The sequence below is a fragment of the Cupressus sempervirens genome, chromosome 11 (genome assembly GCF_028749045.1).
Source record: "Cupressus sempervirens isolate cs-2001-9-10 chromosome 11, ASM2874904v1, whole genome shotgun sequence".
Lineage (NCBI taxonomy): Eukaryota > Viridiplantae > Streptophyta > Pinopsida > Cupressales > Cupressaceae > Cupressus > Cupressus sempervirens.
This window is the reverse complement of record NC_143128.1, coordinates 57036667-57062902: the sequence shown is the minus strand read 5'-3', so window position 1 is coordinate 57062902 and position 26236 is coordinate 57036667.

The window sequence follows — 26236 nt, the reverse complement described above, 5'->3', positions numbered from 1 at the left end:
TGGAATGACAACTATTTTTCTTATTTTTCTATTTATGCCACCTTTGTACCTTGAAAATAAAAATTTCTCTTTTCTCCCTTGTTTTCCATTTTCTATTTTTAATTATTTTTTCTTTCTATTTTTGTCACTTTCTCTCTACTCCAATATATATATATATATATATATATATATATATATATATATATATATATATATATATATATATATATATATATATATATGTACTTTTTTTTTTTTTTTAAAATAATTTTTTTGCAAGATGCTCCTACATCAGACTCCCCTAGTAGATAGAAAAGTGTGTCCCACACTTTGACGCCAAAAGAAAGATACACAACCATCTTCATCTTCACCAAAGGCTTCCACCTCAACAGGGACAAGAAAACCAACATGCAAATCTTCCACATTTTTTTTTTCCCTGATGCATGATGCTCCTGCATCCGACTCCCATGGTAGGAAAAATTTTGTGAATATGGATTCACAAAATGAAGTAGCCATTGCTGACATTTTTTTTTTCTCTTCCAACACCTAGCTGGAACAAGCATCCAGTGCCAATATATTTCCTTCTTTGTTCTTTTCCAACACCTAGTCGAAACAAGTGTTTGTTGCTGAAATTTCTCCTCTGCAATGAACTCTGTCCAAGTATAAATCTCATCCTCATTCAATCTTGTTGAATTAATCACAATTGTAACAACACCATACCAATCTTCCTTTTCATACCACACATCACTAACAAGATCCTCATGTAACCTATCATCAATATCTTTCAAACTCATCTCAAATTCAGCATCATATAATTCATAGAAATTTACCTCTTTGACGTATTCATCTTTGCTTGCCTCTTTCATGTTGTCAACAATGCATGTAACTACTTCACTTGCTTGATCTCCAAATAAGACACTATACTTTTCCTCCATTGCTGCAATCTTCAAATCATCTTGATCTATTTCAGGTTCGTAAATCTTGTCATCTTCATGTTCTTCCTCTTCTCTTTCATCATCTTTAGTGTTAGGTTCACAAAGAATTTCCTCTTCATCCTCTTGCTCTTCTTTTGTACCACATGTCTAATACTCCACTGGATCTTCTTTCTTTTCCACATCCAAGGAATTATCAACATCTCTTTTCTGGTGACGCGCTCTTCATTTCTGCAACTCAGCTTCTAATTCATTCACTTGCTTCTACAAATCCATACATATTTTTTCTTGCATTCTCTTTCTAAATCTCTCAAGTCTAGGAATCATCAGAATCCATCCAATCAAAAAAGTCATCTTCTTCTTTCTCTTCTGCATACTCAAGTCTATATAAGACAAATCTTGTGCAACACAAGCACCTCATGCAAACTGCCTCACAATCGGCAATTTTTCTACACAATCATGAACTTCTTAACAAACTTCACCCAACTCAAGGTCCTGGTGCAAATTGCCTCACGTTCGACAATCTGTCTGCATGCTTAGGAACTCCTACTCTGATACCACTGATGAAGGGCCACACCACCCTTACAAATGCACAAGCAATATCACAACAAGATGGAGACAAAGAGATGACAAACATGCTTCAAAACATGTTTTATTAATACTTGAAATTCATTACAATATTCTTCAAATGGAAAGACTCCAAACTCTTATAATATAAGAGAGCTTCCTCACTAAGGGGTTCCAACTAGAAGAGATTACAACATAAGAGCTTGTTCTTGAAGACTTCTACTTCCCAAGCTTCTACTTCTTGAGCTTCCTTACACGAGATTACATTCAAAGAGCTTGATTACAAATGAACATAAGCCTTCCTTAAATAGGCACTTATCACCCAATGCATGACTTATCCACAACATTCTAGAATTCCACCTACACAATATCCACAACCTTCTACAATATCTACAACTTTCTAGAATTCCACCTAAATACAACTAAGCACCACCATGTGGCCCAATTAGAAAATTACATTTCCTCTATGGATCACAACAAATATTAAATGCATGATTTAAGGAACCTTCCTCAAACTTCTAAGTTGCCACCTACACACCTCGATTAATGGAATGACAACTATTTTAAATTTTTTTCTATTTATGCCACCTTTGTACCTTGAAAATAAAAATTCCTCTTTTCTCCCTTGTTTTCCATTTTCTATTTTTATTTTATTTTTTCTTTCTATTTTCGTCACTTTCTCTCTCCTCCAATGTTTCTTTTTTTTTTTCTTTTTTTTTTCTTTTTTAAATTATTTTTTTGCAAGATGCTCCTGCATCAGCTCTTGCATCAATTGAAGGATAAGTTTCTAGAAGGGGACAAAATGAAAAGATGGGTAGATTCATTGAATCCTACCTAATCTTACCTAACCCAAAAATGGACGATGGAGGATGAATGACAAAAGATCTTAATTCTCTATTTATAGAGATGGATGGTCAGAAGGAAAGGTTGTCATGTGCGAGAACCTAAGGAAGACAAGGAGTCTAGGGTATTGCTTCATTCAATAACCTAAGAGAAGAGACTACATTGGCAAGCAAAGCAAGTAGACTTAAGGGTACAGATACTTGAAGGGTGAACAAGCAATCAAAGCTGAAATGTGTGAAAGCCACGCAAAATGGTGGACTAAAACAAAGATCTATAATCTTTAAGTGTGTTGTAAGTTATTATCAAATCAATCCTTACTATTACTTTCTAATCATTATACCAGTCTAGGGTAAATCTTTTGGATTAAGGTTGACCTAACAGTCATTTGGAATTTTTTTAACCAGGTGACTTTCTAAGTGAATGATCTAAAGTCCTCTAACAAGGCTCACTCCTAACAGGGTGATTGAAATCCTTTAACCAGATCACATTTAACAATGTGCATTATAACCTTTAATAGGGTTGGCCTTTCATCAGGTATCACTTTAGAAGAGTGAGAATGAGTAGCATGTTACTGGTGGTTTTTCCCAAATTGGGTTTCCACGTTAAATCATAATGTCAAATGTGTTAGTGAATCTGTTATGTTTCATGTTTACATTTCTGCAAAGTTGATTTGAAATAACCTACAAGTTTAAGTGATTGTATGATCTAATGGATGCATGCATGATGAAAATGTTTTATGGATATGGGTTCACTAAATTGTGAAAAGTTTTAATTATACATCTGGACCTTGGATAATTGATTCACCCCTCTCTCGGTTATTATAAAGAATTCCAACAAAAACAACATAAATCAGTAACTTTGGTAATTGAAGAGAAAAACTTTACCTTACCAATTGCAGGTATCTTGACATGTTTCACTATCCAATATTAGTCTTTTCAACAATCCTACATTAGTCCCATTCTATTTATGATCTAATGATTAATTAAGCATCTAAAATGTCACACCTCTACCAATATCCTTTGAGCATTCTATTTTGTGTTCACACAAATAATGACCAAGCATTATTATTGATGACCATTTTATGTGTGAACAACACCATCAAGTCATTTTTCCAAACACTCAGTGTAATCAAATGATCCATTCCCATTTTTTCAACAAACTGTGATCTAAGCATCAACTAGACAAGATCTGACAGTGACTTTCCATAGTATATTAGTTAACTGCGACTTCCAAATCCTTGCTATATATTTCATTCATAATCATCATTAATATATCAAAGTTCCCATCAATAACTCATTAAAGGTTCTTTATCAAATAATGATTATCCTGATATGATTTTGGCTAATCAACAACATGCCTATAGTTTGGCAAATTTTTTGCCTAACTAATTTTACTGATCAGAGTATAATTTGTAGGTTATCATCCTATCATTAGTTCATTCCCTACATTACACATGTTAAACAATAATCTTATACCAAATCACTTGAATATCTTCCTTGATTGGGGCAATTGTCATTGGGATGATGATCACCATTTGACCTTCCGAATCCTTTTTACTTTCAATGCACCAACACTGCCTTGTATGTATTGTTGCATTTTGTGCTTCCCCCGCCAAATATTTGAATTTTAAATGCTTACCCGCCAACGATCACTGCCCAGTTTAATATTATTTTAAACATCCCAAGGATATCAACATTATTAAAAAATCAAACCTTATGATATGTTTATGCGGCCCACAAGTTCTCCATCGTCAAATCTGAGGATATCGATGGTTGGCTCTATGTCACTTTTGAAAATTGCATGATGTTTTGCATTAATGACATAGCGCCCTTCTGTCGCATGTCAGGTGGGTCCCCTTTTCCCTGATTTTTTCTCTGGTGCTGAGTTTTGCCAGTTCCACGGTGGGCACCATGGCGCTATCAAAAAATTCAAGCTTCTCACCGTTAGCGACATAGCGCCCAGACAAAAAGTGATCCTGCAGTAAGGTTTGGAAATACAGTGGGTCCCAAGTGTACCCCGTCAGATATCATGATGTGATTTGTCAGACGTGTTGACAGTTGGTCAATTTCCATTGGCTAAAGATGACTATGCAGAATGTGGGTCCTATTTCACTTGGTGGGCCACAAATGAGGGTTTTTAGACAAGTTGGTGCGTGGCCAATTTCTATTAGTCGATATACTGACAGGACAGACCCATCTTGCTCACTGCCAGATCAAGGAACATCTACAGTAGGCATTATCGCACCATTGAGAGTTGCACAATAAATACCCATAGTGACATAACACCTCGACGACATGTGGCATAGTTGATGTCATGGGCCCACTTTCTTAGAAGGTATCAACAGCTATCAGGCAGGTTAGAGTACAAAGGCAGATCTCGTTGGCCTATCCAGTTGACTAGGTATGCAGTCCTACAAAGAGTTTGAGCACCGTAGATGTGAATTTGATCCACGGTTGGCATTATGTTGCTATTGAAAGTTGCAAGTTGTTTTGCCATAGCGACATAATGCTTTGACACCACGTGTCTCTGCGGGACCAGTTTCCCTATTGAATCTCCAATTTAGGCTAAGTCAGATGCCAGGTTGTGCCAGGTGTGCTGACAGTGGTCCGTGGGCCTAGAAGTCTCAAAGGCAAGCGCAGGAAATGATGAGTCTTCACGATTGTCAGATTAAGGAAGATCGACGGCGGGTGCTATCTCGCTATGAGAAAGCACTCGAAAGATAACCATAGTGACATAGCGCCTAAGTGACACGTGTTCAGTGAGTCCAGTGCGGGCAATAACAGTTAAAGGCTGGCAGTTATGTTGTAAGCCATCATGATCAAGTTTAAAAAGGTTGGCGCAGTTAGTAAAAAAGGAGGGTGGTCAACACAGGAAGACCTTGCGAGGTGACAAAAAGAAAGGAGGTTATTGGCCCATGTGGCCCATTTTGGATGCAGAGTTTGGTTGACTTGCTGACTCTACTAATTCATGCACCAAAAATGATAAGAGATTGAGTTTTCTGCACGATTTGATATGTATAATCGATCCCAACCACCCAGAAATGAATGCTGAACATGAAAGAACACTCTACCACTCTGATCCAATCCATCTACTTGATTAGGACAATTAATGACGCTATTTCTGTCTTCTCAAGGCATTATTTGATACAGAGGATCATATATCATTTGCATCTCGATATGTACCCACATCAGATTTTCTCCAGGATTGTTCCTTACATGACTTAACGGTGGTGGTTATAGGATGGTTTTGGAGGGAAAATCTCAGTTATGCCTAAACTATAAAGGCAACTTTTGTAGATTTTGTTAAAGTCGACCTTTCTCTAACTTTTCTCTGCTGTTGCTTTGCAATTCTAGTGTAAATTCCCCTATGCCTCTAAACTATATGATTCTCTATTTTACCTCCTTTAGCCATTGGTATGAAAGTGCAAGAACTCTTTGCCTTCGCCATTGTTTTGTGAAAGTCTATAATCTGCATGACTCTATCTCTATTGGCCTGTGAATGATATATAAGTGAATCTCTCTTTCCTTGTGTCATTCATCTTGATTTTTTGATCTGCATGTGGTTATTTGATTAAAGCAAGTCTAAATGTGTATATCCTTAGTTTCATTCTAGTTCAATAGTGCATATATGGGTAGAGATTGGTCTGAACACTCTATTTTGGTGCATCACCTCTTTAAGTTAGACTAGGTAGATTTGTTTTCATGCTCTCCTTCTCCCTTTTCCTCTCCAAGAGTAATTAGGTGCACCCTAATAGTAAGAGGAAGCCGGCCTTCTCCAGAGACTCAACCTCACAGTTCAAGTCCCACAGCTTGGAGGTTGTTTCCATGTTTCACTAGGTTGTCCTCACACATAGGCTCTGGACAAGGGTGCAAACCTAAGTGACAACATGTATTTCTACCCTTCTTTTCATATTAGACCTTTCATATGTCTTAATTTAGTATTGTATTAACAAGAATCAGTGGATATTTGTTGTTAAATATTGCTAAAGTATATAGTTTTCCAATTTTTACCCTTCTAGGGAGCCAATTTTCTTGCATATTCCTCAATCTTTTAATGGAAATTCAAATGTATTTTAAAAGAATGTTGAATCTACTTTATTAAATTGTTAAATTATCATTATTATTGGGAATTTGAAAGCATTGAAATACATGCTATCACAATATCCACCTCAATTTCAAAATCCCAAGGAGAATTAAAGTCTATTAAATAAGCCTATGGTATATGTTGAAGGTTATATTTTTTGAATAAGTTTTCAAGTTTCATTTCTACTGTCTTGAATCACCATATTGGTAGTGTCATGTATGAAGCCAACAATAATTTAGATATAGAAAATCAACAATACAAAAAAGAATAGATGCATAGTCTGTGGCAATCAACAGTGCAACATCTTGACTGTTCTCAAGTCCTGCTCTGAGCTGGAATTATGTTTTTTAGAAAAACAACTAGTTCTATATGGAAAAATTTGTTGAGTTACAAAGGATCTTAGAGTGCACATGGTCCTCCATTTACATTCATAACATGGTAATGTGTTATTGTAGGAAATTTTTTTAATCAATATATCTATGTAAGAGAGTTTTCATTTCTACTCTTATCAATTCAGTTATGATTAACCTAGTTTGTTGGCAATCCATTATTTCATTTAGTATGAAAGAGAAGTGTTAATTGTTATGTATCTAAATGACTTGGTTTTCTCAAGCTAGTGAAATTATTGGGTAGATGGTATCTCAATTAATTTTATGAGTGATATAGTAGTTTCCAAATCATAGGAATGGATTCCTTTGAACTGAGGAAAACCCATCAAGCCAAAGGAGTTATTATAGTTTGTTTAGTGAATCAAGGAGCTTGATCAACGGTGTACTGTAGATTAGGCCTTTCCATTGATATTGCACAAGTAGTTATACATAAGAAAATAACACAACTAATTTTTTTGAAGGAAAAACAAATAGTTTAAGAAAAAGAAAATGGTCCAATGAACCTTTAAAATTTTTAGCTTTGCCATGTAACCTTTCTCATTTATTATCACTTCCAAATTAAAAAAAAATGACAATTAAAATATAAATATGTTCTATAGATAGATGTTTTGTTTCCATAATAGAGCAATATATATCTCCATGTTTAAACTCTTATTTTATTTTAAGTACTGGTGTGTATGGGTAGTTTATCTCCCTTTGAAGGTGACAAAGTCCAGAAACAAACTTGCTATCTTACATGTTTATTACTTATAGTTTCCTTAAATTATTACTTGGTTTGTTGTCATGTTTTAACATGGTTACAATTAGAAAATTGATCAGTCACCATTAAATAGTTTTTCCTTGATTGCCACATTTTATCTCAATAGTCTTGACATCTACATATTTGACACAATCAACTATATAAATAGTGTTGGAAAGTTGACTAAATGATATAATGTAGTAAATATGACATGTTTTGTCATGGGAAAAATTAGAAAATTAATCAAGGACCATTAGATAGTTTTCCTTGATTTCTTAGTATCAATATCACACATTCATAATCCATAATATTTACATTTTTTTGATGCAACTAAATGCACAAGTATAATTGGAAAGGTGACTGAAAGGTATAATATTATAAAATGACATGTTTTAACATTGATAAAATTTGAAAATTAATTAAGGGTCATTAGATAGTTTTAAAAAAACTATTTTGTATCAATATCATAGACTCATCTATGATATTTACATGTCTACATGCAATAAAATGCATAAATATTGTTGGAAAAGGGACCAAATAATATAATTTAGTAAATATCTATATATTTATTTTTCTTATCCCCCATTTGGATGCATCTTCACCTTTTTCTCCCCACCCTTGATCCTTTTTCTTTCCATTTTCAAATATTGTTCCCATAATTTTGAGGGTACTTGAAAAGAAACCCTTTAAACATTCTTACATTTCTCAAGTTTTCCCAATAGAGGATATTGATGTGCTAGGAATATGTTTTTCTTTCATTGTTATTCTAATATATGTATCACCTGTGATTCTATCTCTAGTGGATGTTCAATTTTAAACAAATTAATGTTTAATTCTACCTACTTATACTATTGAAGTAAATTAGTATTTCTAATTTTGCGACTAAGAATTTTTCTTAGTACAATAATTGTGAAAGACAGCACTGGGCCAAGATATGTTGTTGGGTTCTGGAATAAGGTAAAAAAAGATTAGCTCACTGTAGGAGAATCAAACACACGTTCTTGATGTAACCAACTTACAATATATGAGTTTAGGTGAGTCTTTCAGATTGCAAATATCTGAGTTCCTTCACGTGCTAGCTCAAGGTGGAATGCAAATAAAAGTTAAGGAGACACAACTTAGTAATGGTGAAGACCAAGGAGCAAGTGGCACTGGCCTTAGTTCTATAATTCTCCAATACTTAGGGTCTTAGATGAGATGTACAAATCATAGGACAAGTTGATTAAAGAGACGAGGAATGATGACAACAAGAAGGAGTGGACATGAAATTTTGGGACAACTCCTTTATATATTTTCTATTATTTAGAATCAAAACTAAGGACAAATAAAAAAATAATTTCCACCAAAATTGAGACTGCTTCCACTTGATACATCAATTTTGTATATAGCTCTAAGTTAGGAACTAGAGGAATAAGTAAAAGTTGAAACTAGCTTTACTATCACTTTAAGTTCTTTACCTGAATCAATCCATAATTAATTGATCTACTCATTTATTACTTGAAACATGACTAATTTATATCTAATCCGCTCAAGATATTCTCCACAAAAAATAAAATGACCTGAACAAATACAAATAATCTTTTAATAAAAATGTTTTTGTTCTATGATTTTGATTAACGATGTTTCTATTCTATTCCACTACAAGGTAGCTGTCTTAAGTGTTAAGTGCTAAAATAACCTCCTAGAACTACCAATGATTAATTCAAATTTCACTCTTCCTTCATTGCCCTATGGTGGCCACTTTAGCAAGAAATCTAGTACCCTACATTACCGTCATTGCTAGCAAAAATGACTTGTCAGACCTTAGAAATTTTTGTTTGGTAGGTGGTCCTCCCTGTACTTGTTCAAAATCTCTTTCTTTTCCATTAAATATTTGACCTATAATGGTAAAAGAATCAATAGTACTTTGTCACTAGTAACAACAAAGACTATTACCTCAGGCCATTCCCTAGAGAACATTATCACTCTTAATGACCATACAATTGATAACTCTTTGATTATTTATTTTCCCTTGAAATGTAACTAAAACACTCCTTTCTATTTCTATAATTGCTGCCAATAATCTTAAGTTGCATTCACCTAATTTGATCATTTGCATACACATATCTATTTATCTATATACCTCTGTGATCCTTATGATCTTATACCAAATACTAAATAAAATGTATTGGGGGAAACATCTAGTTATGAGAGCTAGGTAATCTAACACAGTCTATTTATAGTGGTGTTCCATTTATTACTTGGGTGAAACATTGGGATGAGATATAGTTATAATTAGCGAACCAAAATATAGTAGACTTCTGTGTCTAGATTTTCCACATTGGTGAGCTATATGTACATCTTCTCTCAAAGGTCAAACATTTGTACTTTAAATAAAATTAATTATTTAATGTTTTTTTATAACTGTAAGATTATGCATCTCATTTCCAATGACTTAGGTGGAAAGTTGGGATTTCATAGCCATGATTGGATAAGCAAAATATAGTAGTAGACTTCCATGTGGAACTTTTAGTGTTGGTCTTTTGTACAACTTTTCTCTAATCTCAAATAATCACTCTCCAAACAACAATTTCATTACTTTAATGCCTCTCTTAACTGATAGAGAACACATCTCAATTGTTTATTGGATGCAGATTCTTGTGGTGGAGAAAGGAACTTCTTTGGGAAATGAAAATTACTGTATGACATATAATGTGGGTAACTAGCATATCCAAGAAACTATAACAGTGGAGGGAAAAACTATACAATCATCTTCATCCTTATTAGATTAGGATCTCTCTTGAGAGACTCTGGAGGGAAATTACATTTAATTGAATGATCTACTTACTCCACTTGATTTTGATTTTAGCAATTGAGATATTCATCACGGTCCTTAAAGCTTTATCATACTTTAGGTAGTGTTGCCTTTTGTTGTATTGAAATTTTTATTTACTTGGTCTTTTTCTCTGAAAATTCCTTCAATAGCATCCCAAAATTTATTATTATCCTTTAAATGTCTAATATTAATGAATTAAACATGCATAAATGAGAATATTTGCTAGGCTTGGCACAAATTGCACACTTGAAGTTAATTTTATGTGCAATGGAGCAAGAGAGAGGCATGTGTATGTAACTGGATGAAATATTTCTACTATTAAAAATGATTACTTATCATTTAGTTAAATGTGATTCCTTTTCATTTTGAGCATCCTCTCACAGTGAGAGAAACTACGTTTTCTAAAAGTGTTGGATATACAAGAAGTTGTTCTTTTTGTACCATCTCTAAACTGGCTAGAGTTGGATCATTAGGAAAAGATCGATTCAGCCACAATCTTTTGTGTCTAGTCATGTCTTCATAGAGTATATACCCTTTCTTCATTTCTAAAAGACTGGTTCAACCACAATCCATTCTCCTATGCTTAAATCTATTCAACATGTTAAAAAGTTAAAAAGTTTTAAACCTGCTATTTGAATTGGTGTGTAATTTTATTGTGGAAGCTTGAATAAAAGGGTTACACTGAATGAAGTTGGTTTTACTCATAGATGTTACTTCTTATTACATATGATATTTTAAAGAGACTAATATTTAAATAATGAGAGTAATCCTATTTGCATCATTTTCTGGCTTTGTGGCTTATTAAATCTTTTTCTTTTTAAGCTGATTATTTTGGTTTGATAGTGTAAGTTTCAATAGGCTCATTAAATTCCTTGATATTCTTTGCCTTATTTTTTTCGTTCACCCATAATGACCATCTACTCATTTTACACTATTATACTTGATTTTAGTGCAACATAGGTGCTGCATGAATTTCTTATTAGCCACTCACATAGTGATGCATTCATAATGTTTATCCTTCATCTAGAATAAATTTTCTCTTTCCAAAGACATCACTAATGTTTTCCTATAACATGACAAGAATATTGTGGATAACATGTTATTTCTTGAAAATATATTGACCAACTCCTTCAAAATATCTAAAAAATACCATGAATAATGCTCAACAAACACAATTGAGACCTTTTCTTCTATTTGAATGGATAATATAATTGTTTGTATTTGTAGGTTTTTTCTCAACTTGACACTTGGTTTGCCTTACCTAAAGTTGTATGAGAGTTGTTTTCAACTTGCCTCAAAGGCTTCTTAAATTTTAGAAAAGTAGTGAAATGTTTTCTTCCCATATAATTTGGAAAGAGTTTACACATGGATTATCGATATGAAAATGAAGTTATAGGCTGGAAAGGATGATAATTTAATAGCTGGCTATCATCCATGACATAGATGTTGATGAGTTTTCCTTTCAATTTTTAAAATAATGACTTATTTTTTTAGAAGAGAAGCAATATTTTTTCGAACTGTCATATCCATCATAAGAAATAACTAGACTTGATATTAGAAATACTAGATATAGATAAGAAGTAAAGGTCAATGCAATGATGGAGAAATTGTTGGAATGTTTAGAATAACTGGGGGGGAGGGGGGGGGGTGTGAATTAGTTATCTAAGGTCCAAATGTAGAAATAAAACTTTTTAGTTAATAATAGATTCATATCCATATAACCATATCATGCATTCATCCATTGGATTATCCAATAACTCCATAACTTAGTATGTCATTGTCTTAGGTCAAAATAACTTTGCAGTAATGTAAATATAAAACATAGAAAAATTATTCACAAAATTTGATACAAGGATTTAATGTGGAAACCCAATTTGGGAAAAACCATTAGTAACATGCTACCAATTTTCACTCTTATGAAGTGAGCTCTATAAGGAGCCAACCCACTTAAAGGTTACAATACACACTGTTAAATGTGACCTTGATTAAAGAATTTCAATCACTCCATTAGGAGTGAGCCTTGTTAGTGGACTTTAGAACATTCCATTAGAATGCCAGTCAATTAAAGGATTTACAAATGACTGTTAGGTCAACCTTAATCCAAAGGATTTATCTAGACTAATACAATGGTTAGAAAGTAGCAGTTTGACTTGATCTAATAATAAAACACAACTCACTTGCAGATTATAGATCTTTGATTTAGTCCTCCATTCTGATTCGCATTCATACCCTTCATCTCTAATAGCTTGTTCACCCTTCAAGCCTCAAACTCCTTAAGCCTTCTTTCTCAATATGCCAATTACAGATTCATCCCTTTGGCCACCATATAAAGCAACACCTCCTTTTTCTTCTCAAAAAATCATTACTTCTGGCCTTGTATCCCTTTATAAAGAGAATTATGATATTTTTCTACTCAATCACAATTGTTGATGTTAGGGTTAGGTCAGATTCCTCAAATCCTCCCTCTTTCCATTAGGTTCCATCTAGAAAGTTCTCTTAGATTCACCTCAAAATGGTTTATATTGAATTATGTGCCTCCAACTCATCAATCTTATCTTCCACACACTTCACATAATTCAAGAAATCAACTTTGTTGGATCAAATTTGTCAAATCTTCAATTCAACTCTTTTTGCTGTCACTCAACATCCATAGTGTTCACTCAACAATAATAGTCTTTTAATGCTCAATCAACACTGGGTTGCTCAACATCAACTAAGTCTTCCTCTGTTGGTCACCACTATTATTTCCTTGACACTTGACACTTATTACATTTTACTAATGCTCAAAACCTACTAGTTTTTTTGACACTTGACACATGCTAAATTCTGCTCAGCCAGAACTAAGTCTTCTTGACTTACACTATTTTGTCAGCCAAGCTTGGCATTCACTTTTTATGAAAACATTTCTTCTTGTCTTAGCTTAAGTAACCTTTCACTTTAGCCTTAAGTAGATCAACAATACATAATATTATCAATGTCTTAGTTGGTCTTAGTGCTCCTTTTATACACCATATAACTCAACCTTTCTCTAGTTACTCCTGTTATGCTTTCTTTTCAAATCCTCTTCATCAATCAATCAAATGATAACATTCAAACCAAAAATCAATTGTATCACTAGAAAGTAGTAGGTTTGACATCATTGACAGGATAATGACTATTTCCATGATAAGTTCCACACTTCAAACAATCTATTTTCAACAATCTTCCTCTTTGGCATTGATGGCAAACCAATACCAACAATAATACCAAAAAAGAAACTTAATACCTTTCAAACTCCACCTCCATTAGTATGTGTCCTTCCTCTGTATAGGGAAATGTAAGATTTGTAAATCTCCTTCAATGTATCTCTCCCTTTGACTTCTATCAACATAATGTCCTCTTTTTGTCTTACAAATATCTCTCCCTCATTTCAATGTATATATCTCCATCTATTATCCATCTTTTTTCTGTATCTCCCTCTTTAACAACAATGCCTAAGACTTGTCATCTCAACATGCAGGTATTAGCAATTCAGGTTCTCCTTCTGTCACCTTGCTTGTGACTGTAAATCTTCTATCTCAGCTCCTTCTTTACTTTAGGTAGATCCTAAAGTAAGCTCCACTGCACCAAGTTATAAATATGACATTCAACTCAGTTGATGCAGGGCACCACTCTTGCTTCTCAAGTAGCTTGAGATGGGGGTATTACCCCTAGCTTACTTCTTAGATATTCATGTGCATCCTTAGGTAAATCCTTTGTGAATGTATCTGCTATTTGTTCCTTTGTATTCACATACTCCATTCTTACTTCTTTGTCATAAACCAATTCTCTCAAATAATGATATTTGATTGCAATGTCCTTTGTCTTTGTATGCATCATAGGGTTTTTAGAAATGTTTATAACACTTATATTATCATAGTATATTACCACAGGTTCAACAATTTCCTCTTTCATACCTTTGAGTAATTGCTTGATCCATACAACATTTGTACAATTCACTATAAGAGCCACATATTCAGCTTTAGCAGTAGATTGTGAAATATAATCTTACTTCTTACTAGTCTAGGTAACTAGTCTCTTCCCTAAGAAAAATGCTCCACCACTCATAATTTTTCTATCACCAATGTTTCTAGCCCAATCAACATTTGTATAGGCTCTCAATTCAAACTTGTCATTCTTCTTGTAGTATAGACCATAGTCTTCTGTCCCTTTAAGATATCTCATTATCCTCTTGAAAACCATTAAGTAGTTCTCTTTAGGATTTGTAGAAAACCTTACAACAATCCCAACAGCTAAAGCAATATTAGTTCTAATATGCACTACATATTTTAATTTACCAATCATAGACCTGTACAATATTTGATTTACCTTAGCAGAATCATCAGTCTTTGATAGTTTGTGTCCTGTCACCATAGGTGTGCTAATTAGTCTTGAATCTTCCAAATCTAAAGTTTTCAGTATTTCCTTTACATACTTAGACTAAGAAATGTAAATACCAAATTTCATCTGATACACTTGCAAGCCAACAAAGAATTTAACCTCTCCAAACATGGACATACCAAATTCTTTCATCATCTCATTTGAAAATGTACAAAATGCATTTTGTCCTCCAAATATGATATCATCAACAAATATTTCAGCTAGTAAAATTCCTTTACCTCATTTAGTCTTCAATTATAGGTTGCTATTATCATCAATGTTCTCAAAACAAATCATCACAAGATAATTATGCAATATTTCATATCATGCTTTGGGAGCTTCCTTTAAACCATATAAAGCTTTGTGCAGTCTACATACCATGTTCTTATTATTAGGATCTACAAATCCTTTCGGCTATTCAAAGTAAACCTCCTCTTCTAGTATATCATTTAGAAATGCTGACTTAACATCCATTTGATAAACTTTGAAACCTTTGCATGCAGAGTACGAAAGTTGGGTTCTCACTCCTAGTCTTGAAACTGGGGAAAATGTCTCTCCATAGTCAATTCCCTCTTCTTGAGCATAGCCTTTGCAAACTAGCCTTGCCTTATTTCTTGTCACTTCACCATTTTCATCCAGTTTATTTCTGTACACCCACTTGGTTCCAATAAAATTCTTATTCTCTGGTCTATGCACAAGTGACCAAGTTTTTTTCTTTTCAATTTGATCAATCTCTTCATTCATAGCTTTAATCTAGTCTTTATTTTCTAATGCATCCTTCATAGTTCTGGGTTCATGTATGCTCAACAAGAATGTATCAATTTTCAATCTATTCCTTGTCATTGGTCCATCTTCTCTTCCACCAATGATTTTCTCTGTAGGGTGATGTCTTCTAACATACTTTCACAATCTTGGCTCTGTTCTTCTTTCTTTGACAATAGTTCTTTCAGGAAATTAAATCATAGGTTCACTGTGTACATCTCTATTAGATAACTCAACATTCCTTTCTTGTAAACTATTCTCAACATTAGACTATAACTCAACTTCTAAATGTAACACGAAATTCATTGGATGTGATTCGACAGTCACTGATTCTAGTTAATTAATAACTTGGTTTACAAAATCATCAAAAGTCATGAGTTCATAGTAGTACACAAAGGTTTTGTAATCTTCAGGTTTCTCCTTTTGTTCTTCTTCATGTATTTTTGTATGTTCATCAACTTTTACATTGGCACTTTACACAATTTTGTTAGTATTAGTATTCAAACACTTATAAGCTTTGTTTCTTTTGGAATAACCAAGGAATATACCTTCTTCACTTTTAGCATCAAATTTACCTTTTCTATTGTCCTTTAAAATGTAACATTTGCTTCCAAATACCTTAAAATATTTGACATTAGGTGAGTATCCATAACATAATTCAAAAGGTGTGATATTGATACCTTCCTTCACTTGTACTCGGTTCAGGGTATAGACAATTATACTAAAAGCTTCTCTCTAGTATTTCAAAGCAACATTATTCTCCATCATCAATGCTCTAGCACAATCCATCATAGATCTATTCCTCCTTTTAGCTATCCCATTTTGTGGAGGGGTCCTAAGTGCAAAAGTTTGTCTCTTGATTCCTTTATCATTAAAAAAAATCTTAAATTCACTTGATGTAATGTCTCCACCTTTGTCAGATCTTAAATACTTTAGAATTTTATGAGTCTCTTTATGAACTCTAGCCAAGTACCACTTAAACATTTGGAAAGCATCAAATTTCTCACTTAAAAACATAACAATCATCAACAAATATCATGAAGTATTTGTCACCTTTGTAGCTCTGCACACTAATTGGTCCACATAGATCAATATGAACTAATTCTAATATTGCATTTGAAGTACAAGTCTTACTCTTAAAACTAGACTTTGCCATCTTGCCTAACTGACATTTTTCGCAAATCACATCATCATATTTCTTTAGTTTTGGTAAACCTTTGCTATCTTCATCTTACTAATATTGATCAAGTTATCAAATTTATAGGACATAGTCTTTTGTGCCATAGCCACACATCATCAAATTGTACAAAAAAAAAAGCTTCATTCATGTCAAGATCAAATAGATTACCTCTAGTGTGATCACCACTACTAATGAGTTCACCATTAGCATGATAAATCTTAGCCTTTCTATTTCCAAATTCAATTTTACATCCTAAACTATTCAATTGTGACATGCTCAACAGATTATAGTTAAGTCCTTCTATATAGTAAGCATTGTCACACATGATCTTACTTGCTAGTTTTATCAATCTTTTTCCTTTTATCAGACATGGTGCATCATACCAAATCAAACACTATTTCTATCGTAATGCACAAGAGAACTGAACTTACTTTTGTCTCAAGTCATGTGATTAGAACAAACACTGTCAATGATCCATTTGTCACGCTTGTTCACATAAGACACTAATGCAGTTGCCTCATCTTCATCAGAATCATCCTTTATTTCAACATACACAACTTCATCATCATGATCATCTGAATCTTCATTAGATTCCTCTTCAACAATGTAGCAAGCATTCTTTCCTTTATCTTTATAATATTTTCTATTCTTATCTCTTTTACCTCTATATTTGTCTCCACTTCTATTGTTCTTCTTCTTTGGATACCTGGCAATAGTATGACCAACCTCATTATAATTGAAACACATGATAGGTAACTAACCTTTGTATTTTCCTTTTCCTTTATGAAATCTCCTAGCCAACAATTCTTCAAGCTCTTTTACATCATCTTCATCTATATCACTATCACTAGAAACATGTTTGACCTTTTTTCTTTTTCTTTTCTTTAGGCTCTTTTAGTGACAATTTAGCTTTGAAAGCATATTCAACATTCTCTATTTTGAAATTATCAAAATTTGAAAGCTCAAAAGTAGTAAGTCTACCAACCAATCCTTCAAGGGTTAGATTGTTACTAGGGGTACATCTCTATTCTTGTATAGAAAAGGCTCTAATAACATATATAGGAAATAGAGTTCTCAACACTTTGCTAATCATAGTCTCATCTTCAATTATTCCATTAGATCCTTTGATGGAATTAACAATTTCTGACTCTAGCACAATACTGAACTATATTCTCACCTTCTTGCATTCTCATTTCATCAAACTTGCCTTTGAGACTTTCATAGTTGGCTCTTAGCACATTCTTATCTCCTCCATAGATCTTTTGTAGGGCATGCCACATCCTTTTGGAAGTATTACACTCTTTGATGTCATCAAACTCAAAATAGCTTAGGGAAGATGCAATCTCCAACATTGCTTGATTGTGTTCTTTCTTTTGCTGTCATAGCTTTAGTTATTTCTACATACTCAATAGTTATAGTTGATAGTGAAAAATCTCCAAGTCCTCCTACATCCAAATTCATCAAACTTTTCCATACAGGAAAGTTATCCTTTTAAAGCTTGGTTACCTCCTTTTTGTACATCTTGATCTTTAGCTTCTAGTACCTTCAAGCTGTCCCCTTACAAGCACCAAAGGCTTTGATACTAATTGTTGGAATGTTTAGAAAAACTGAGAGGAGGGGGGGGGTGCGAATTAGTTATCCAAGGTCCAAATGTACAAATAATTTTTTTTAGTACATAATAGATTCATATCCATATATCCATATCATGCATGCATCCATTAGATTATCCAATAACTCCATAACTTATTAGGTCACTATTCTAGGTTAAAATAACTTTTTAGTAATGTAAACATAAAGCATATCAAAATCATTCATGCAATTTGACACAAGGATTTAATGTGGAAACTCAATTTGGGAAAAACCACCAGTAACATGCTACCAATTTTCACTCTTCTAAAGTGAGCCCTATGAGGAGCCAACCTTGTTAAAGGTTACAATACACATTGTTAAATGTGAGCCTTCTTATTGGACTTTAGAACATTCCATTAGAATTTCACCTGGTTAAAGGATTTACAAATGACTATTAGGTCATCTGTAATCCAAAGGATTTATCTAGCTTGATACAATGGTTAGAAAGTAGTAGTAAGAATTGATATGATAATAAAACACAACTCTCTTGTAGATTACAGATATTTGATTTAGTCCTCCATTCTACTTGGCATTCATATCCTTCATCTCTGATAGCTTGTACACCCTTCAAGCCTCCAACTCCTTAAGCCTTCTTGCTTAGTATGCCAATTGTAGATTCATCCCTTCAGCCACCATACAAAGCAATACCTCCTTTTTATTTTCAATGAATTGTTATTTCTAGCCTTGTATCCCCTTATAAAGAGAATTATGATCTTTTTCCACTCAATCATAATCATCCATCTTAGGGTTCGGTCAGATTCCTTGAATCCTCCCTCTTTCCATTAGGTTCCTTCTAGAAATTTCTCTTATAGTCACCTCAAAATAGTTTATCTTGAATTCTGTGCCTCCAACTCATTAATCTTATCTTCCACATGCTTCACATAATTCAAGAAATCAACTTTTTAGCTCAAATTCATCAAATCTTCAATTGAACTCTTTTTGCTATCATTTGACATCCACATTGTTCACTTAGTAATAGAAATCTTCTGATGCTTGGCCAACACTAGGTTGCTCAACATCAACTAAGTTTTCCTTGCTCAGTCACCACTATTATTTCCCTAACACTTGACACTTATTACATTTTGCTAACACTTGACACCTACTACTTTTTCTAACACTTGTCAGATGCTAAATTCTGCTTGGTCTAAACTAAGTTTTCTTAAGTTACACTGTTTTCTTGGCTAGGCTTGGCAGACACTTTTGATGAAAACACTTCTTCTTGGCTTAGCTAAAGTAACCATTCACTTTAGCCTTAAGTTGATCAACAATACATAATATCATCAATGTCTTACTTGGTGTTAGTGCTCCTTTTATACAACATATAACTCAACCTTCCTCTAGGTACTATTGTTATGCTTTCTTTTCAAATCCTCTTCATCAATCAATCAAATAATAACATTCAGGCCAATTTTTTTTTTGTCTCACTAGCATGTAGTAGGTTTGACATCATTGAGAAGATAATGATTATTTCCATGATAAGTTCCACACTTCAAACAATCTCTTTACAATAGAAATGGGGCCGAAATGTGTAAGCTACCAATCTTTTAGTTATAGTCATAATTCTTGTCTAAGAAAATGTTATGAACTTTTATGCATTAGTTAATGAAATATTCATAGTCAAAACTCAATATTAGTTTATTATATTGAGAGATTTGTTTTATGTTGTTCATTTGATCATTAAGAATTTAAAAAATTAGTCTCAAGGTGTTAATTATATATGTTTGTTTGGGAAATAGGAAAGTTCCCATGATTAAATTTGTAGCATGCTTATTAATATAAAAAATAAATTCAAACTAGAGATTTTTGTAACTAAAGGTTATCTAACTTATATAGTTCTTTGATATTTTTCCAGGCATGACTTGTTGAATATATTTAGTATAGGGAATGTTTGGAAGAATGGACATCATAGATGTGGAAAAAATATTAAGGTGTGCTAATTTGGAAGACGCAACACCTATGGAAAGGTATACTAGGACAATTTTTTGACCATTTTTATGATCAAACTACAGAATTCTATGGGGATTGTTTAGTTATAGAGCTTGTTCATGTTCAACTAAATCTAGCAACATCTTTTTGTTAAGGTAATCTTGAGGCCAACAACTATTTTCTATTTTTATCTTTATAAGTTTTATTTTTCCTTCCAAAAATTGATCATAGAAATATTTGAAATTAATCTTCATTTCTATTTCTCAAATTTTAAATATGACATATTTTATTTTTCCTTTCAGAAATTGATCATAGAAATATATGTGGAGTTAACCTTCATTTCTTTTTCTCAAATTTTAAATATGACATCAATATCTCTTTCAAGAGTTACAGTGGACACATCAATATGGGAAATGGAAGGGAGCTTCATGTGCCACGAACTTAGTAAAATCTTACCATTTCTACCAAAAACAAACTTCCAATATTTGAAATGGATTATCCAAAAATAATGTTAAGCCTATTTATTTTCTTCTCCTCAACTTTCTAGATAAGTCAAACTTAATTTTTTTAATCTAGGAAACTATAGTTTGTGTATCCAACTAAAACTAGTCTGTGTATCCAACTGAAACTATCCATTACATTTAAGTATGAAATTTTATGCAATCAAATCATAATATCTCTTGGAGATCAATCAATAAATCCTTGAAAATATTGATCTAGTAATTATTGAATTGGATCAAGTAAATGATCCATGTAGATCACAAGTTATATTAAGAATGTGTTAATCAAACAAGATATGCCCAATTAGGTCAGGACTTTTGAAGAGGCTTAATTGACCTTCATGTCTCTTCATAAAGAGACATGATGTGAACAATCATGACTAACTAACAAAATCCTCTTGATATGAATATACATGATGACTGAATCCAAGGGATAATCATTGAAATTGATAAATCCTCTCTCCCTTTGGATCGACTAGTTCAGACTTGAAGAAAAGAAGTATTTCACCACCTTATCAATACTTTATCATTAATGGAATTCATACTTATTAAAAGATTAAATTTTGAATATATTCTACATCCAAGAAAGAAGAAATTAGTACATTCTAATATTTAAATTATAAGATTTACATTAGTCTGAAATAAATTTAGTAATTTCACATAGTATCAGAGCTACGATTTAGAGAAAAGTAGGACTATGTATCTATAGTTAATGGATGCAAGGTTCTATTTAAAAAACCTTATCTCTTTGTTGGTGCTAATCCTGATGTAAATTTTCTATTTGAGTCATCCAATAATTATGATGCTTAGTTCAAGTTGCATTAAGTTTGTATGTGAATTTAGTGTGGAAAAGTGTAGAGTAAGGTGGTGATGTGACCACCTAAGGATGTTGATACACTCACGGTGAGTTGTCCAAGCTTCTGTAGGTTCCTTCGATCATACTGTGGTAGAGGATGTGGCCCAAAATTTTTAAAATAAATTTCTAAGAACAATGCAGTTGGGAAAGATTTCAAAGAACATATCTTCATATCATTATGCCTAACAACACTCTTCCCATCATGGTTGAAGGCATATTAGTTATTCCCATACCATTTTAGCCCCTATACTAGCTTTCTTGTCATGTGATGAGTAGGATTGAAAGTTTGATGATTCTTGCTGTACCTACATGGCTAGGGTGGTGACAACCTCAGTTGCTCTCCATTCTAGAATGTGTTCCTCATAGAAGAGCACATGCAACATTGATCCATTCATGAGATTTAGTTCTTTAACTCAAATTTGGAAACTTATCTAAATGATAGAAAAATTCTAAATTTAATGATACCATTTGAAGGACCCTCCTCATTTGAAGCACTTCTCATGAAAACTTGGAAGAGAGAAAGCATCATGAATTAAAGTATCTCCACTAGAAACTTGTCGTTGGATAAAAAATAGACAAAAATTAATTAAAAAATTATATACCCACATAGTCCATGTAACCATCAATTCCCTATGTGTGGTGGTGTCCTTTATGAGAGGCTTTACGATTGGATCTATGGTTACATATGTTTACTCAAATTATATATATTGGTTTCATTGAAATGTATGACCTACTGACCTGTAGTCTAGCTCACTCTCAAGTGACATTAAATCTTCACTATATTATTGAGACACTAGCTTATCAAAGGATAGAATTAATACGTCCCTTTAAAAGAGCACCTAAAGTTTCCATGTTTAATTAATGGGCCATGCCTATGATTGAAGAGGTGCATATGATTGCATAAGATGATATGATTAGATTCTATGTGGAGCACAAAGTTGTGTTTTGGAGCAGGAGAAGAGTAGAGGAAAGTTTTTGTACTTGTAGCAAATTTGCCTCCATGGGAGGAGCAAGACTTTCAATTATTGATAACAAGGTTTGAGTTGTGTTTATCTTCAAGGGTAAACATGAACTTTGTCCATGAATTTAACCTGGACACAAACCATTGGGAGGAGGTGGAGACCAGTGGGGAGAAGCCCATGTCTTGGAATATTTTTCTAAAGGAATAAATATTATTGTGTATAGAGGTGAAGTCAACCGAGTGATTTGGGTCATATTAGTGCTGGAGTGGAGTAATGTCCTTGATGATGTTGATGATAGAGAGGGAAAGCCTTATCTTAGACCTCAAGGATGATGCTAACTGAGCAATGACAACAACACAAAATGCTTCCTAATGAGACATCTGGATGATCTACTTTTGCATGTTGTTCAAAACACATGATTATAGACATATGTTCATGATTCACTCCAGAGAAGAACACTTTTCTTATGAGAATATCTCTTCATACCTGTGAAAAGTGTTCAATAAGATCATCTTTCATTATTCAGAGGAGAGATGGAACCATCAAATCATGTAAAATTACCATCAATGCAATAAGGAGACTAATAAACTCTTTTCCTCACTTTTGATCTCATAGCTAGAAAATTATTTGAGGATTTAAGGAAGTTTATATTGTAATGGGAATCTTCCTCTATATATGGAGGAATTCAAAAAGGCTCTTGTGCACTTGGAATATCTCTATCCTTGAGGAAAAAATGTTGATAGATGAGATGCCTGGACAATTGGGAAACTATAGTCAGTTGAGATATTCTTTCTCAAATATAAAATTGGCAAGCACTGGAGCAAACATTAATAGGCTTTCGGTAACTCAATTATTATAGGATGTATTTAGTATTCAATAGAATATAGATATTTCTCTGAAGTTATTGGAATCTTATTTGAAGACTCTCTTCCTTTAGAGCACAACATAATCTTCCTTGCTAGCCTACATTAGAAATAAAGGATTTTAAGTGAGAGTTATTGTTGGATATCTTGATTCATACTTAGAAGGAACATTGTCCTTGTGTGTGGGCCAGTCTCAACTAATAAGGAGATAGGAATAGGATCATGATCATATTATATTGGTTATCACATTGAAATGTCATGGCCAGTGATAAGGATAATATTGATGCTAGAACTTGAGCTTTAGAGGGAGAAGATCACATAGGGATGACTTCTCTAACTGACAAGGAAAATGTAGCAATACTTTGGGGTTTTATTTTTTTGGTCTCGTGGTCAATTCAAATGCATGTATGTTGGAATCGATGCTTTGGAAAGTTTGTTGGATGAGGCTAGAAGAAACTTGGCAAAGCCTGTGGCAAGAATGAAGCCTAATGCTCTAGAATATGTACATGAAGATTTTATCAAGGGTTTGTAGATGAAAATATGTTATACCTAACATCAACATTTCCTTGTATGGCTTGGAAGCATTGTTGGATATTTGACAAAGGAAGATGCTATTCATTTTCTAAAAGATGTTTCCAAAGCTACGAGATTCACTTGCCAATTGCTTGTCACCATGGATAAGACACTAATGATACAATATTAATTAGTTTTAGCATTTTACCTATATGAATCTGAAGATGATTTCTATTTGTGTATTTTTGTACAACTTTAGCATTATTTTTATTTCTTGATTCAAAAAAGTAGTAATAGATTCATTACTTATAGTCAGCATTACTAAGGTTTTCTATTTTCAAATTCTATATTTTGCAACATACCCATATCAGCAAGGTATGAAATTTTTGTTAGTTAACATTCCTTTCACTGCTTGTTCTTTAGTTTTGATAGACATTCTTAGTTTTGCACTATTACTATATGAATCATTAAGTGGTAATTAATTATAATGTCTCTTCGATTTGTTTGGTTGAATTCCCTTTCCTCTTATTGGGGTTATTAAGAGTGGCATGTGATCTTCACCATATTTATCCATCCCCATGTTTTTGGTATACATCTTAATTATTTAATCTCATGGTATGAGTACTTTGACAACTTTTCCATTCTTCAAATCTCCTTATTTTTTCCCTTATCAAAATAAGTATTTCTAGTTGTAGAATAAATAATTTCTAATAGTAAAGGTATTTGTGTTGGTTAGATATGTGGAAAAATCCCAAAATCCTTTATTCAACACACCATGACAACAAGGGAGTAGCTGGGTTCTTCATTAAACTATTCCTCCCATCCCCCATTTCTATACTATAATAAAGAAGCATCGGTAGTAAATATTAGGTTTTCTTTCTCTTGACTAGTCTCAATGGATACTTCCTAAGTTGTTGCCTTCCCATTTCTAATTCTTGGAATGATTTTAGTTGTTTCTATTTGAAATAGATGGAGAGGACTATAACTATTACCTATGATGGTTCATACAAAATCTTCCAACTCCTTGTTATTTTTATGATTATTGATGCAAGAATAGTGAGAAGAGATATGTCTATTTCTTGAGTTCTTTTGATTTTTTATAGTAGCTTACTTGGCACTTGAAAATAGAGAAAGATACATAGGTATTCAATGTGCATGCAATTTTTTTAATATATTTCTCTTGACAATTAGTTCATACAATTGGATCGTAATTTGTAAAGAAGACAATGACAAAAAAATAGGGGGTCTTTGAGGATCTGCTTTAACTTTCTAGCTGTAGGTAAAACTTGCTATCCCTTGAAAAAATTAATACTTTTTGTTCGAATTCTTTAGAATAATTGTAAGTGTGTGTGTGGGGGGGGGGGGTGAATCAGTTACCCAAGGTCCAAATGTACAAATAAAAATTTTCACTGCTTAACAGATTCATATCCATAAAACCATAACATGCATGCATCGATTAGATCATACAATACCTTAACTTAGTAGGTTACTGTCCTAGGTCAGAATAACTTTACAAAAATGTAAATATGAAATACCATAAGCACATTCACACAATTTGACAAAACGATTTTATGTGGAAATCCAATTTGGGAAAAACCACCAATAACATGCTACCCAATTTCACTCTTTCGAAGTGATGCCCTATGAAAGGTCAACCCTATTAAAGGTTACAATACACACTACTAAATGTGACCTAGTTAAAGGATTTAAATCACCCTATTAGGAGTGATCCTTGTTAGAGGACTTTAGAACATTCCATTAGAATGTCACCCAGTTAAATGATTTACAAATGATCATTAAGTCAACTTTAATCGAAAGGATTTTATCCACACTAGTATAGTTGTTAGAAAGCAACAATAGGAATTAATCTGATAAAAACTTACACCTCACTTATAGATTAAAAATCACTAGTTTAGTCCTCCATTCTACTTGGCATTCATAATCTTCAACTCTGATAGCTTATTCACCCTTCAAACATTCATTCTCTTAAGCCTTCTTGCTTTGTATGCCAACTGTACTCTCCCATGTTCAACCACTAGATGAAGTAATACCCTAGAGTTCTTGTCTTCCTTAGGTTCTCAAACATGAAAACATTTTCTTCTATCCAACTATCTATATAAATAGAGAATTAAGATCTTTTGCGGCTTAACCACAATCATCCATTCTAGGGTTAGGTATGATTCAATGAATCTACCCACTTTTCCATTTTAGTTCCTCTAGAGACTTCCTCCACAATATTCCTTTAATTCACCTCAAAATAGTTTACCTTGAATTCTATGCCACCATCTCATCATAGTCAT